We start from the raw sequence: 14,921 nt of genomic DNA, 5'->3' as shown, positions 1-14,921 counted from the left end.
GGTTAGTGACATTTTGGCAAACACTTGCCAGTGACCACCAGAGAAGGTCAGATAGAATAAATTATCGTGGAAGTCTTCTCCTGAATACTAATGATAGAGCTTACAGTGAGAGTTAGGTGACTTGGGGTCTTTCATGTTCTTGATTTTGTTCCATTTTTAAAAACATCTTGCAATTCTCTACATAACCTTGGTAAACTTATGTGAGTTCTCTTTTATGATTGGGGTATCAGTAACCTACCTCAGTGAAATGTTTGGAGACTTAATCATGTTTCAAAAGCACCTTGAGCATGAATCATTAGCTCATTATTAGGATGGTGGTTTGGGTGGTAGCATTCATCCTCAACATTTTATCACCATCTTAGCCTTGTGCTTTCCTACAAATTGACAGTAATGGTCTTAAATCAAACTTTGTAAAGAGGCCAGGAGATTTGTAAAGGTTACTGATTACTTAACATATAGTAACATTGAAGTATTCATAATTATCTAAAGAAAATAGAGGAAATTATAGCATGTCCATTATCATATGTTTTCATAAACACCTCAGTTTTCAGAGTAAATGAACAAAGTGCTTTTAGATTTATAACTAGAAATCTTAAAAAAAAAACCCAAAACATTGGTCCTGAGTTACAGTTTATGTTCTCATAATGTAAGATCTCTGAATGTAATAACTTTACCTTTGTGAAATGTTTTTCACTGAGATTTTTCAGTCATATACTTTAATCATGTTTTAAAAATATACACACATACATGCAACATAGACACAGCAGTAATGAATTGATACATGACTCATTCAACACATTCTAGAAAGCATAGTTTTGATTTCTAGTTCAGTTGAGAAAATGATCTGATTAGTCACTTACCTTGAGAATTGATATGCAATTTTTTGAGTTTGATGTATTCCAGGATTCACTGGATCTGATCAGAGGTAAGGCCAAAGAACGGCTTACTCAGCCTCTACGTTCAAGCATTTGACTCTTCATTTTTTTCTGCATATAGTTTGTTGTTTGACATGTTTTTCCCCCCTTCTTTTTTTGTCATCTATCATCTGGGTCCATTTAGTTAACATCGTACATCACACTGACACTCAAACTGCTTTTTACAGCTAAAAGGTCAGCAGTTTCTTGGAGGATTTTAAAAATTGGGTTCCTTTTTCTTAGGTTTTTAAAGACTGCAACCCATCTCCTTAACTATAGAGCTTGGAAAGGTTCATAAGCGATTTTCAAACACTGGAATGCGTAGTTTTGGGGAGTGGAGTGGACAGAACACAGTGCACTGAGAACGAAAAACTGCTAGAGGTGAGATGCTGGCAGACGCTGTTTCCCCTTTGCTCTGTCTTGCTCTCTTTTTTTCCAAGCCTGTGGCTTGCAGGTTTATTAAGATGCTAATGATGTTTATTTGACTTTTTATTGGCACATCTCCAGGTTTGATTATTGATAGATCTGAGTAACAATGGTATGCAACATCAATGTCTTACTTTACTATTTCCTTAAAGTTACCACAACGTCAGATAGATCATAGGAATTTTTAAAAAAATCTGTGTCAAATGAAGCGTTATAAAGAAACTGCCAATTGCTTAGAAATTAGCTCTAAGCAGAGGAGTGAAGTGTCTCCGATAGGCTACTTCCTTAGGTGTTTGTTTTTTCCTACTCTCTGAAGCATAATCATAACTAATGCTCAACTGTGTTTTGAGGTTTCCAAGGTTATTCTCATTTTCTGGACTTAGAGATTTCACAGCTGGCACAAATGAATTGAAGGGCAGGTAGATAAAAAGCAGAAGAATCCATTTATGATCGGCAGAGGAAAGGGAGTTGTCCTATTCGTACTTGCTCTTTCTGAAAATTTTAACCACAGATCCACAAGCAGACATCCCATGTCTTTTTATCTTATTGTTTTGAAACTGAGTACAGCTAATGTTGAACCTGGATGCTGCTTCCCCTCCGTGGCGGGGCTGCTGCCTTCTATGATTCTCACCTTCCCCACTGACCACTTAGTTTTGTTACGAACCCTCAGGCTTTGCTTTTCAATCATGGCCTGGAATTGACTATAGTCTTTAGATGGTAGGCTCTTGTATCTCTCAACCCCCGCCTCCCCCCCTCTCTTTGTGATTGTTGTGATAGTACTGGGACTTGCACGCTGGCTTAGCTTTTCTGCTCAAAGCTGATGCTCTACCCCTTAAGCTACACCTCCACTTCTGGCTTTTTGGTAGTTAAAAAATCTTATGGACTTGTGGGCTGTGATCCTTATATCTCAGTAGCCAGAATTACGTGCATGCTCAGCATTTGTATTCCATTTATATTTCTTTGGATGACAAAGCAAAGTAGTGTTTTTTGTAAATATTTTAAAGAAAGGAATCAAAATCTCCTAAGATTTTTTATTTAGAGGGTTCCATTGTTAGAATATGCACACACACATGTACTTTCATCATTTTGTGAAATCACCTTGTCCATAATAATTTTCAGACTATCTCTAACTCTAAATAATATGTGTAGGCTTCTTTTTGTTTGATAGATATAACCTGGGTCACCATATATAATGATTAAGGAGATTTTTAGTACAACATATTTAACCAGTTTCTTACTGTTGAATATTCTAATTATTTCCCATTTTTACTTCTAAAATAACTGTCTCAGGAATAGTTATTTCTGTCTATGTATTTTTATATTTCTCTTTTTAGAATTAAATTCCTATGATGGAATTTCCACATCTAAAGACAGACAGACAGACACACAGACACACAGACACACAGACACACACACATGAAAAATTTAATACAACTTGCTTAATTTCTTCCCCAAAGATTTTTTTTTATCAATATATGCATCTTCATTCTTGGAGAATTATGTCTGTTTTTTCCATATGTTCTCCAATTATTAATGCTATCATTTGGCATTTTGTAATGTTTAAAAAGATCCCCTTGCAAGCTAGGCATTGGTGATGTACTTGTGAGACAGTACATTCAAGCCCACTCTGGGTTATATTGTGAGATGCTGTCTTAAAAAAAAAAATGACTGTATTCAAGTGTCCTGATAGAGCAATCTATTAGTGTGTACAAAGGTCCTGGATTCAATCTTCAGCACTAAAAATGAAAAAGATGGTAAGATAAAAGGACTGAAAAACATAGAATAGATTGCTCTTGTTTTTATGAGAAAATTTATTATGTGTTAGCTATTGTGCTTATTACCTATGTATTAGTGATGTAAAATCAAATCAGAAAGAGATAAGTATTTGCTTTTCTGATCCAAGTAGATGCAAGAGAAAATAACAATATAATTTAATTAATTATAGTAACTATTAGCTTAAATCATTGTATTATATTGTTGATTAGTAAAATATATTAATTATTAATTATAAGATATTAAACACTTACCTTGGATCTGAAAGTTGGCATAGGCATTGAGTAAGAACATTTGGGCTCCCCTCTTAAAACAGGGTTTATAGTTTAGTAACAACCTGCCTCTTTTATAGTTAAAGAATTTCCAGATAATTTCTGCTTTTCCTTTTCAATATTTCCTCACTCTCTTTAGCTCTGCTGAGTGGAGTGTGAAACCTTATTTGCTATTCTATAACTAATGGTCTCCAATTTGCATGTGTGGACAGTTTTTACTCTACATTGTACTTTTATATAACCTACATTTTCATACATTGTACAATAACTTACCTAAAATGCCAAAAGGCAGTGTAATTTTATTATACTGCTGATGAAAAATGAACTTTGGCTCTCACTTTTTTTGCAACAGATTTTTAATAACACATATATACTATTTCTCTAAATTCTTACTGTAATTATGTTCTTATACAGAGAGAAATGAACACGCTTTTATTTTTTGAGGGTGGTGGTACTTAAGTTTGAACTCAGGGCCTCACGCTTGGTGGCACAGATGCTCTACCATTGCACCATTGCTCTAGTCCAGCACTTATTATCTTAATGAGAAAATAGTATCAGATCCTACTTCAGTTTACTTTTGCTCCGTGAGGTGATTTTCTGAGTTTTACAGCTTATGAGGAAGAGTCTGACCTCTGTGGAGGGCAAGGAGTGAGAAGAATAGGTAGCAATTTATGGCAAAACACCACCACCAACTCATTGAGTTTGCTTGGGCTTTTTCTTGAGAATGCCGTGATTCTTTCCTCAGAGTATTTCCAACATATGACCTCTTATGTAATCTTGACTTTAGGAATCTAGTATTTTCCTTTCTGATAGCTGAAGGTTTAGAGGTTGAAGAGCATGGGAAGTGAAAGGTTCTTACTCCCAAGCGAAGGAACTGGATACTCGGGTAACCTCAGCACGTGTCCCCCTGGGATAACTGGAAGCTGAATTTTCCCCAAGACCTTTGTCAAGATTATTATCGTCTCCTGTGTATTACGTGGGGCCCAAAGTGTGTGTGTATATAGACCACCATTAGGGATCAACAGATCATAACTGTATACATATTTTGTAGACCTTACGGAGTAAATCCGTTTTCTTTGCAACTGTCACAAGTAATACAATTCATTTCTTGACTTTTGAATTTATTTTAGTTTAGGTTTTTTCCTGAGGGAATCTGCTTCTTCTAAGTATATGAAAAAAGCTTTCTGATAGAGTTTTGATCTCTGATTTGGCTATCAAACATAGAAATTTGGTTTTTCTTATTGGCAACTCATTTTGCCTCAACAGACTATCAGCCCAGCTTTGCATTCTCAAAGCTAATGACTGAGAGCTTTCTTTTTCTACTCTTTATTTCACAAGTTCGTAGTGCTTTGTCTAATTACTGTACTCTAGTTACAATTATACAGAAAAGGTCAGTGTAGTCATTGCCAATTAAAGTAGGTAAAAGCTACATTTATAACCACCAAGAGCCATTATGTCAATTTAATGCTGTTCATCAAAGTGTAGCCCGTTTTCCAGGATATATAAATCTAATCTTAGTTTTGTAGTACACTTTTCATCTTAAAGGCTTTTCATGCAGCGAGAAAAGTTGTTGCAGGGAACTTCTGTTAATTGTACGTCTTTTCATGGTGACTCATCATGATTTTAGGATCTGAATTTTGTAAAACCTCACCATTTTGAGGAGAAATGGGCACTCTGGAACACTGATTGAACCTTCTATTTTGGGGTCCTTGAGAAAGTAAGATATCCTGTTAGGATTTACGTTTTAAAATTATTTTTCTAAAAGGCATATACTATTTAGCTTTTTTTTTAATCACAGTCACACAGTGTGTTGTTACGTGTCAGTAGATCTTTTTATACATTTAAACAGCTATCTTTCGAAGTCATCCATTGGCTTTAGTAATCGTCTGGATCAAATTTCAGTCATTTGAATCAAGGAAAAGGTGACGAGTTGACATTAACTTAGACTTGGCACAGATAGGAAAATATTCCTTCAACTTGAGAGTGAGTTGTAAAATTTTTCTATTCAGAGTAATTTCTGTTTATACTAGACCAAGAACATTCCGATCTTTAAAGTTTCTGCTTACTGTATAAACCTAAAAGATTACATTACTCAATGATTTTTTTTTTTTTTTTTTTTTCAGTGCTGGGGCTTGGACTCAGGGCCTGAGCACTGTCCCTGGCTTCTTTTTGCTCAAGGCTAGCACTCTGCCACTTGAGCCACAGCGCCCCTCTGGCTTTTATCTGTATATGTGGTGCTGAGGAATCAAACCCAGGGCTTCATGTATATGAGACAAGCCCTCTACCACTAGGCCATATTCCCAAGGTTCTGTGTATTTTGTGTTAAATTTAGTTTTGTGTATTGAAGAGTTTTGTTTTTGATATCAATGGTTCAGTATTTTCCAATTGACTGTTGACAAATGAGGATACTTGTGCATTTAAGTACATGGTTAAATGTTAACTTTGTAATTGACTGGCCTTAATAGTTAAATAGTTTCAAGTAAATTTTTATATGATTGTTTTGATTTTAAAGGTAGACATTCACATAATCTAAAAATAATGATACTGGTCCCTTCTTTAGGATTTTGCATGTTATTTACTTAATAGGGTTAAAATTATCTTTTAGAACTTTAAGAGAAATGTTTCATACTTAAAGCTCATTTCTTTAAGTTTCCCTTTTGCTTTCCTATATACTTCCCTTGTTTTCTTTTTACCTTTTTTTACATAGATATGTTAAGTGGCATGAGTGGCAATTATTAATGAAAGATTACCTTTGGATAATTAAGGTTGAGAGGTGGTATGCAGATATATTTAGTGCATTTGTTCTATTTGGCCCTGCAACTTCAGAATACAAAACTGAGCCAGATTTTTGAATTTTACTTTTATCAGAATTATTGGCTTTCATATTTTGTCCTTTATCTTTTTCTTAAAATAGACAGTATTGAAGAGTGCCCTTTTCAAATAAGTAAACTTATTTTGCATGGAATATAGTGAAACTTACTAGTAGTCCAGTTACTTCTTAGTTTTGTTGTAATTTGACTTCTAAAGAAAAATCAGTTATATTTGCTATTTTTGTTTTCATAAATCATTTCTAAAACTGTTCATCAAACACAACAAAGGTAATTTAAAAAACAAAGTCATTGTGAAGTTTTGTATTGACATTTTTATTACTAGATCTATGTAAAACATACTCCTGTAGTAATTTAGAATTTTCAAACATTTGGTGACAGAATGTATTTTACTACTCCTTTGTAGCTATACAATATGAGTCATTTGGAATGGAAAAGTCTTTAAAAAAATTCCCACTTTGATTTATTAACCTTATAAAAACAATTTCCCCTAATTGCATCACATTTGTATGATATCCTTACCTTATGCTTTTTTCCTCTCTAGTTTTCTCAATGCCATAGATAAGAGTGCATAAACTGAGAAATCGAATACTGATGATGCATATTATCAGATGGTGGGCATTTGCATATGTAACAGCTAACTCTGCCTGGTATTTGGTTTCATTTATACAATGCATGTGCTGAAATTATTATTTCTTATTTTAAATAATTTGGAACTTCTAAAGAATGATTAGAAATAAAATTGCATAATTTAATTTTAAAAGACATATTCCTTTGTATAATTATTGGCTTCTGTTACTTTGTTTTAATTTTTCAGTGTCTGCTTACCATGCAAAAGAGCTACCATATTTGCATTAGAAACAAATTATTCTTGGAATTTCAGATTAGAGGAAGTGTTTAATTAGTGCTATTATTTTTGCACTTTGTTCTGTATTTGATATGTAAAACTGGAAGTATATCTTTTAAGAAATATGCATTTAAGATGATTCACAAAACTTGTTTTAGTGAATGGTTAAAAAGTTGCTGATATAGTAACACATTTATAACTTTTTAATGAAATAGTCTGGATTTGGTTGATGCAGAAGGCTTAATACTCATCAAGCTTTGACATTTCTTTCTATTTTAGATCCCTAGTTATATAAAATGTAAGTTCCTCCTTATATTTCAATACAACATATGAAGGATTTTCAATTAGGATTTTCTAGTTGTATCTTTATTGCTATATGTTACTCTAGAACTCAAAACTTAATATGAGTGATATAGGTTTTATTCAAGGCTTGAATATATTCACATTTAACATTTCATAGAGGACATTGTCCTTCAGTTATTATTATTTTTATTATTATTACTATTTTGGTCGTTCGTGGGGCTTTAATTCTGGGCCTATGTGCTGTCCCTAAGCTCTTCAGCTCAAGGCTAGAGCTCTACCACTTGAGCCACAGGGCCACTTCTGGTTTTCTGCTAGTTAATTGGAGATAAATGTCTCACAGTCTTTCCTGCCTCGCCTGGCTTTGAATCACAGCCCTCAGATCTCAGCCTCCTGAGTGGATAGGATTACAGACATGAGCCATCAGCACCTTCTTACATAAAGGCTAATTCTAGGAACCACAACTACAGTTTGTATTAATCTCTAATTGGAAACCTACAGCTATAAGAGTATGCTTTATTAATTGTGGTACTTTTAGCTAAAGTCATCTTTAAAATGTACATGGTTATTTACTAGTCTTGTAGAGGACTTATCCTCCTAAAATTTTAGCCAAGAATTATGGATGCTCAAACCACTTATATAAAATGATGCCTATGTCTAAGTCACTTGAGCATTTTTTATTGAAAACAGTTTTTAAATGCAGTATGACACAGTAATTAATCATCTGTACCAAGTCCTAAAAAGTTTATTGGGTGCTCTTGTGAATTATACCTTTTTATCAGGGGTTGGTCCTGACTTTCAATGAAAATTTATGTTCACAAAGGCTAGCTGGCCAAGCCTTGAGTGTTTTTCTTTTCTTTTCTTTTTGAAATTTCCCAAATCTCAGTTACAGGTGCAGTGGTTCCTGGACCAAATTCTCTTTAGGGAACTGTTGCCACCTAGTTAGTCAGAACTATGAAGCTTGTCCTCCAAAATGAAAGTGTCTTTTATCTTAAACTGTCATTTTTTTCATTACTTGGTGAGTTTTTCTGCAATAGTAGGTTTCTTGAACATGCTAAATTTTCAAGATATGTATACAAAGTGTATATTAAGCAGAAACATATAAAGTTTACAAAAGTAACTCACCTAGTATTTTACAGCCAGTTGGTTCTACAGTTGTAATTTAAGTCCACTTCATTGCTGGATCATAATGCTTCCTACTTATTGATTAGTTTCAATGTAATATGATAGAAACTTCTTATTTATATATTTTTTTTAAGACTGAGATTGTGCTACCACTTGATGATTGATGGATAAAATATAGGATGCCTTGTTCTCATGTCATATTATGTTCTAAAACAGAAACAATAGCTTGCTTAAAGTTTGTATATTTGAATAATCATGTGTTTGCATTAATTTTTTAAAAACTTTTTGTAAATGTAAATTCTCACTATGTATTAACAGGCTTTGTGTTGACACTCCCTCCCATCTTTGTGTTGACACTCCTATCTCTGAAGTATTGTCTATTCACAGCTGACATAGGTAGGGAGGAAGAAGGTACAGAGGACTCCAAGAGAATGATAGCAATAGATGTTTGAGCCATTGGCCAAATCCTTTCCCCAATCTCTTAAGATACTAACCATGCTGGTTTACTGTTAAGGAAGCAAAAAGCAAGACTAGCTTTCAGGAATTGACCGTGGCAGATGCCAGAGGAGAGCAAGGTAGTATTCTTCTAGGCTGATGGAGACTGGGAAGGCAGCAAGGGAACACAGGCCAGGCCGAATTTCAAGCTGTGCGCCTTCCCTTGGCCAGGCCTTACGACTGGACTGCTCCGTGGAGGAGACAGAGGCAGGTATCTTTTATCTTCTGCGTGTAGAGAAATGCAAGTTGTTTGAATTTTTATTGACTCCAAACTACTTCTTACCTTTCTTGTAAATGACAGATGGTTAAAATGAGCAGAAGTCTTTATGTCAGAAAATTAATTTTAAAGGGATGATTTGACTTGCAGTAAGTCTCGGATAAAATACTAGAGCAAAGTGCCAGGGTGGTGCCTGGTACCAAGTTTAAGACAGGGACTCAAGCTGAGTTTTAGTCCTATACAGCTCACTGGGTGATCCTGTGCAAGTTATGTACCCTCTCTGGGCTTTAACTTGTAGTAAAATAAAATGAAATGCTAAGCAATCAAGTAAAACTATTAGTGTGTATTAATTTGCTTACGTGTATATAAGGTGCTTGGATAATATTCACTTCCTCTATTACTCTTTGATATACTCCTCAACTGCCCCTTTTTAATGTTTCCTTTTGTTGTGACCTGTTCATGTATGAATATTTCCATTAATTAAAAAAGTACAGTTAAATTTCTTTGTTCTCGAGTCTTATAATGTCTTGATTCTATAGTCTTTTGCTACTCTCTTCAGTCTTAGGTGTCTGGTCCAATCTTTTGGAGAATTAATAGAGTTGTTTTATTTTAGTAAATTTTATATTTCAGTCACCTGTATGATACTTAGTGTTCCAGGTGACTTTAATACAAAATTTTGAAAATTGACAGTTTTTTAAATAAGTCAAGAAAGTGGTCACAGTGACAGAGTTGAGGGTCAAACTTCTTGCTCACTGTGATTTTTGATGGCCCTTGAGGCTTCCCTGTGGAAGGATGTGTCATTTAATTCAGAAACTCTTCACCTTGGTATCAAAATTCTTGCAAATAGAGAATGTCATTGGAGCTTATGGCACTCATTATTGGAGGCATTAATTAATGCCTATTGTTCCTCCCTAGATCATTCACCTTAAAAACCTTCCCAGAATTTTGCAGAGGAAAAAATGTGAGGAGAGACAATTGCCTTTCCATTTTACATGCTAGAAAGATCAATTTTGATCTTTATGTATAACATTTGAGCCTGGGTCATAGTTACTATCTCAAAAAGTTCTTCTGATGTAATTACTAAACTTCCTTCTATGTGTGTGGGTCCTCTATGTGTGTTCTGATCCTTAGGTTGCCCTCTCAACTTCTGATGTGGGAATTAAGATTTTACGTGGAAACCTTATCTCACCTTCCTATGTAGTTTCTTTCATTAGAGCTGGCAAAGTAAGATTCATAGCAAATACAGCATACTAGAGATGTGACAGACAACTTTTTACCAATCTTTTAGGAGACATGATAAGAAAGAGTGACTGACAGATTTTTTTAATTTTGTGAAGCAAAGAGAATTTTCTTTACTAACCAATAAGGCAGATGGGTGCCAGTCGTTCATGCCTGTAATCCTAGCTACTCAGGAGGCAGAGATCTACCCAGCCAGGGCAGAAAAGTCCCTGTGACACTCATCTCCAATTAACCACTCAGAAACTAGAAGTGGAGTAGTGGCTCAAAGTGATAGAGTCCTAGCATTGAGCCAAAGAACTCAGGGACAGCCCAGGTCTTGAGTTCAAGCTCCACAACTGACCCCCCACCCCCGCAAAAAAAAAAAAAAAAAAAAAAAGACACTAAGGTAAAAGGACTATCTTTATAGCACAAACCTGATAGGTATGTAAGGTAACACTTAGAAGTTGGGGGCTATTTTTTTCCATTCATAGTAAATTGATTGATAATTAACTTGCACTTATTATAAGAGGACATGAATGTGACTTGCTGAAAGTAAAATTACAGTGTGGATTAAACTAATTGCAGTAGTGTTTTACCATATCAGTAGAAGAAAAGGATTTGTCATGCTGCTGGAAGCCACTATTAATGGTCTGTCTAAACAGACTTGGGTGTCAAAAGCAATAAAAGAAACCAGGACTAGAGCTTAGCTCTTTTATACTTAAAGCTTGTGTTAGGTTTTTCAAAGTGGAGTCTAAGAAAACATTAAAATGAGGTCTGTTTAGGAAGTGAACATCAGAGTAATAAGAAACTTAGCATGCGTAAGAATTTACTTATACATATAGATGGAAATATTGCAGTGAAATCTCCCTTTGTATAGCTAATATATGCTAATAGAAAAGAAATTATCTTTGAAGGAAAGATTTTGTAAGAAAGTCATCTCTTCAAATCACAGGATTCCTCCTGATGTTTGTGTGTGACAAATCAGTTAACTATTTGCTATTTCATCTATTTCATTAGCTTATCCTTTATTAAAAGCCTATCAAATGTAGATTATTTGTTGATTTACCCCAAGGCATAAATTAGAGGTTGGATCATCTAACTCATATTTAAATCTGTCTCTTATGCATTTATCCTACATACAAAATTTATTAGGTAGTGTAAATTATACCATCTATGTGAAAAGGTTAGAGATACTAGTGTTTGATAAATACATAAAGCATTTTTAAAATAGAATGTTTATTCCAAAGAATACAAGGAAGATGAATATAGAGCTCACCCTTGAAATACGATAAGATATGTTGTCATATGTCAAACATGTTAATACCATGAAACACTGTTATTAAGAGAACAGACTTAGAAGTTACTTATTAGAACTCTGTCATTTGTGTGACCTTAACGAAGTAACTAAGTCTTGATGGTGTCATTAGCAAAGTGGGAAACCCTGGCTTAATTTCAATCATGAGCACTCATGATGTTTCCAAGTACAGGAATTGACACGTATTTGACACTTAGGAGATTGCATGAACATGTTAATGATATGTGACCTGTTTTTATGTAGTTCTGCAGTTTTGTCTGAAATCTGCAGCAATACCTGCCACCTAGTGGCAGGCATCAGACTTAATATATGTTCATGTGTTGTATGAAATCACTTCACCAATGTGTCCTCTGAGAACTGAGATATTAGTCTCATTATTAGTTATGTCTATTAGTTATGTCTTATTATTAGTTATTATGTCTTAACTAATATGTGTATCACAGAATATTGAAAACTGGGTCCTGTTTTGCTATTTAGTTAAAACCTTCCATGAAACTCTGATAATAAAACAATTGGTTACTTTATTTAATGTCATTATGTTGTTCTAGTGAGTTTGGATTACAAGTGCATAATCCTAAAACAATATGTTTAAAGTGTTGTTTTCTATCATATTTGCATTTTAAAATATTAAAATGTTAGAAAAATGATCAGTGTGAAAATCTAACTAAATTACTCAAATATTAATCATTTTTATTTTCAATATATATGGAGATTCAGAGTCATGAGCTCCATTTACTAGTTTCTGCAGGTAAAATTGGCTAAGAGATTTTGTCAGTTTTATTTCTATTATTATGTAATTTAGCTGGAGAAATTCAGTAGATTATATATGTTAAAGTAATCTCTGATAAGAAAAAGTGTACTAAATCTATCAGGCATACTGTATGAGCAATGTTTATGACATAGTTTAAAATATATTGACAGTACAGAATAACAAGGTACAGCTTTTTGCCTACAGCAGTTGACTATCAAATGATTAGAATTGTTTGAATGCTTGGTACACCTTTGAAAGAGAAATCTGCCAAAGTCTGAATCTACCCTTGGAAATAGCCAAATTCAGTATTATGGCATTTTAATACATTTTTATTCTTATATCAGATTTTAAAATATTTTTAGCTGTGGGAAATTGCTTTCTCCAATTGACAAAAATGATTAAATGAGGAGTTTCCATGCTAGAAATGATTCCTACATATATATGTAGGATATAGGAATCCACAAATTCAAGCCCTAATGACTCATTATTTGTCATTTTGAGTCTATCCAGAATTAGCTTGTTAAACACTTTGAAAGAATCACCATCCCCAGTGGCAAGTGCATTAATTCTTTGAGCTCATCAGAGTACCCATTTCCTCTTTTTACTGAGAAATAGTTCAAATTGAAAGCCTTTTACTTAACTTAGCATTTTTTTTTCAAATTTTTATTATCAAACTGATGTACAGAGAGGTTACAGTTTCATACATTAGGCATTGGATACATTTCTTGTACTGTTTGTTACCTCCTCCCTCATACCCCCTACCCTCCTCCCCCTTTCCCTTTCCCCACATGAGTTGTTGAGTTCACTTACACCAAACAGTTTTGCAAGTATTGTTTTTGTAGTTGTTTGTCTTTTTTTACCCTGGGGCTTGAACTCAGGGCTCAGGCATTGTGTCCTTGAGCCTCTTTGTGCTCAAGGTTAGCGCTCTACCACTTGAGGGACCTTAGCATTCTTTTGAATTTAGTGTTAGAAATACCAAAGAACTTCAGAAAAGAAGAGAGGCTGAAGGCCACTACACATCCTCGGTTCTGCTCTTCTACTTAAAAATTCAGGATAAGGACTTGCTATAAATAAAGTAGGTCTTAGGTTATTTTCAATAGGTCAGGGTATTATTGTTATTCCTTTTAGGTAGGATCTTTACCATCTTCTTGGGATACAAATTAAGGAAGTAAAGAATATACATTGTATTTTTACTGCCAAAATGCACATAGACTGTGGTTGCAAAAACAGCCACAGACAAGATGAATCTGAACCTGGAAGAGCAGTATCCCAGGTACAAAAGGCCATGGAAGCAACTTCACATAATAAAGAGGCTCAAGGAAGACTTCCTGGCTATGGCTTAATTGGAATTATATCAACTTCAAAATAAACATAAACATTCATAAACATGAAAGATGTGGAAATTATGCTGGAATTGCTGTTAATACAGAAGGGTAAATGGTGTGTTTTATTGTCACCAATGTTAGTTGTAGGTAGCCTTCGAAGTTTTGCTTGTTCCTAGTTCGTTCTTCCTTCCTTCCTTCCTTCCTTCCTTCCTTCCTTCCTTCCTCCCTCCCTCCCTCCCTCCCTCCCTCTTTCCCTCCTTCCCCCCCTTGTTTCTCCCCCCTCCTTCCTCTCCTCCCTCCTTCTCTTCCCCTCCCTTCCTCTCTCTCTTCTCTTCATTTTGAAGTATTACGGATTCTAGCCAGAGTTGTCACATGCCAGGCAAATGCTCTACCCCTTGAATTGCACCCCCCCACCACGCTCACTCTCTGATTTTAAATGCAATGATTAGTATTACTTGTATAAGCTTCAGGGAAAATCAGTTAACAAATTGATATTTATTTATAAGTAGGTAATATTTTTGGGCAAATGTTTGTGTGAATGCTAGAATGCTCTTGCTTTGAGTTGATTTAAGGTAATAAATAATAAGGAGCATCTGGAAATTCAAGCCCAGCTGATTTATCATTTACTGTATCATTTTGGGTCTGAACAGATTTAGCTCATTAAACATCTTTTAAGAATCTCTTTTTGCTGCAAGAAGAGTGGGAAAAAATTCCCCAAACAGTCTTTGAAAAATTACTGTTTGCAAAAAAAGATTACAGGGGAAGCAAAACATTGAACTCTAAATAATTATAATTAGAGTGTAGCCTCTTACAGTTTCTAAAGTGCCAATGAAGGATAGAGGGGAAGGATATTTTTAAGTGTTGGCAAATTGAAGCCAATTGGAGTAGGAAAGTGTTTGTATTTTTCTGTTTGTACATGCGTATCTTCTTACGCAGCCTCCAAGCACTTGAAACATGTTCTTTTAAGTGCCAGAGATATAAAGATAAATATAACAGTCCCTGCTCTGAGGCACTGATGTTCTAGCAGGAGAAATAAACTTTGAAATTAATAATAGAAATAGCCCTTGAGGGTAGGAGCTATGCTGGAAGTTCCAGAGGGCAAGTGAATCAACACC

General features: G+C 34.6%; 1 protein-coding gene across 1 annotated transcript in view; it reads left to right on the top strand.

The window, feature by feature from the left end:
* Positions 1-14,921, top strand: part of Fbxl17 (F-box and leucine rich repeat protein 17) — a 408,585-nt gene that overhangs the window by 143,911 nt on the left and 249,753 nt on the right. The gene's annotated exons all lie outside the window — the stretch shown is intronic.

The sequence above is a fragment of the Perognathus longimembris genome, chromosome 22 (genome assembly GCF_023159225.1).
Source record: "Perognathus longimembris pacificus isolate PPM17 chromosome 22, ASM2315922v1, whole genome shotgun sequence".
Lineage (NCBI taxonomy): Eukaryota > Metazoa > Chordata > Mammalia > Rodentia > Heteromyidae > Perognathus > Perognathus longimembris.
This window is presented reverse-complemented; position numbering and strand designations above follow the sequence as displayed.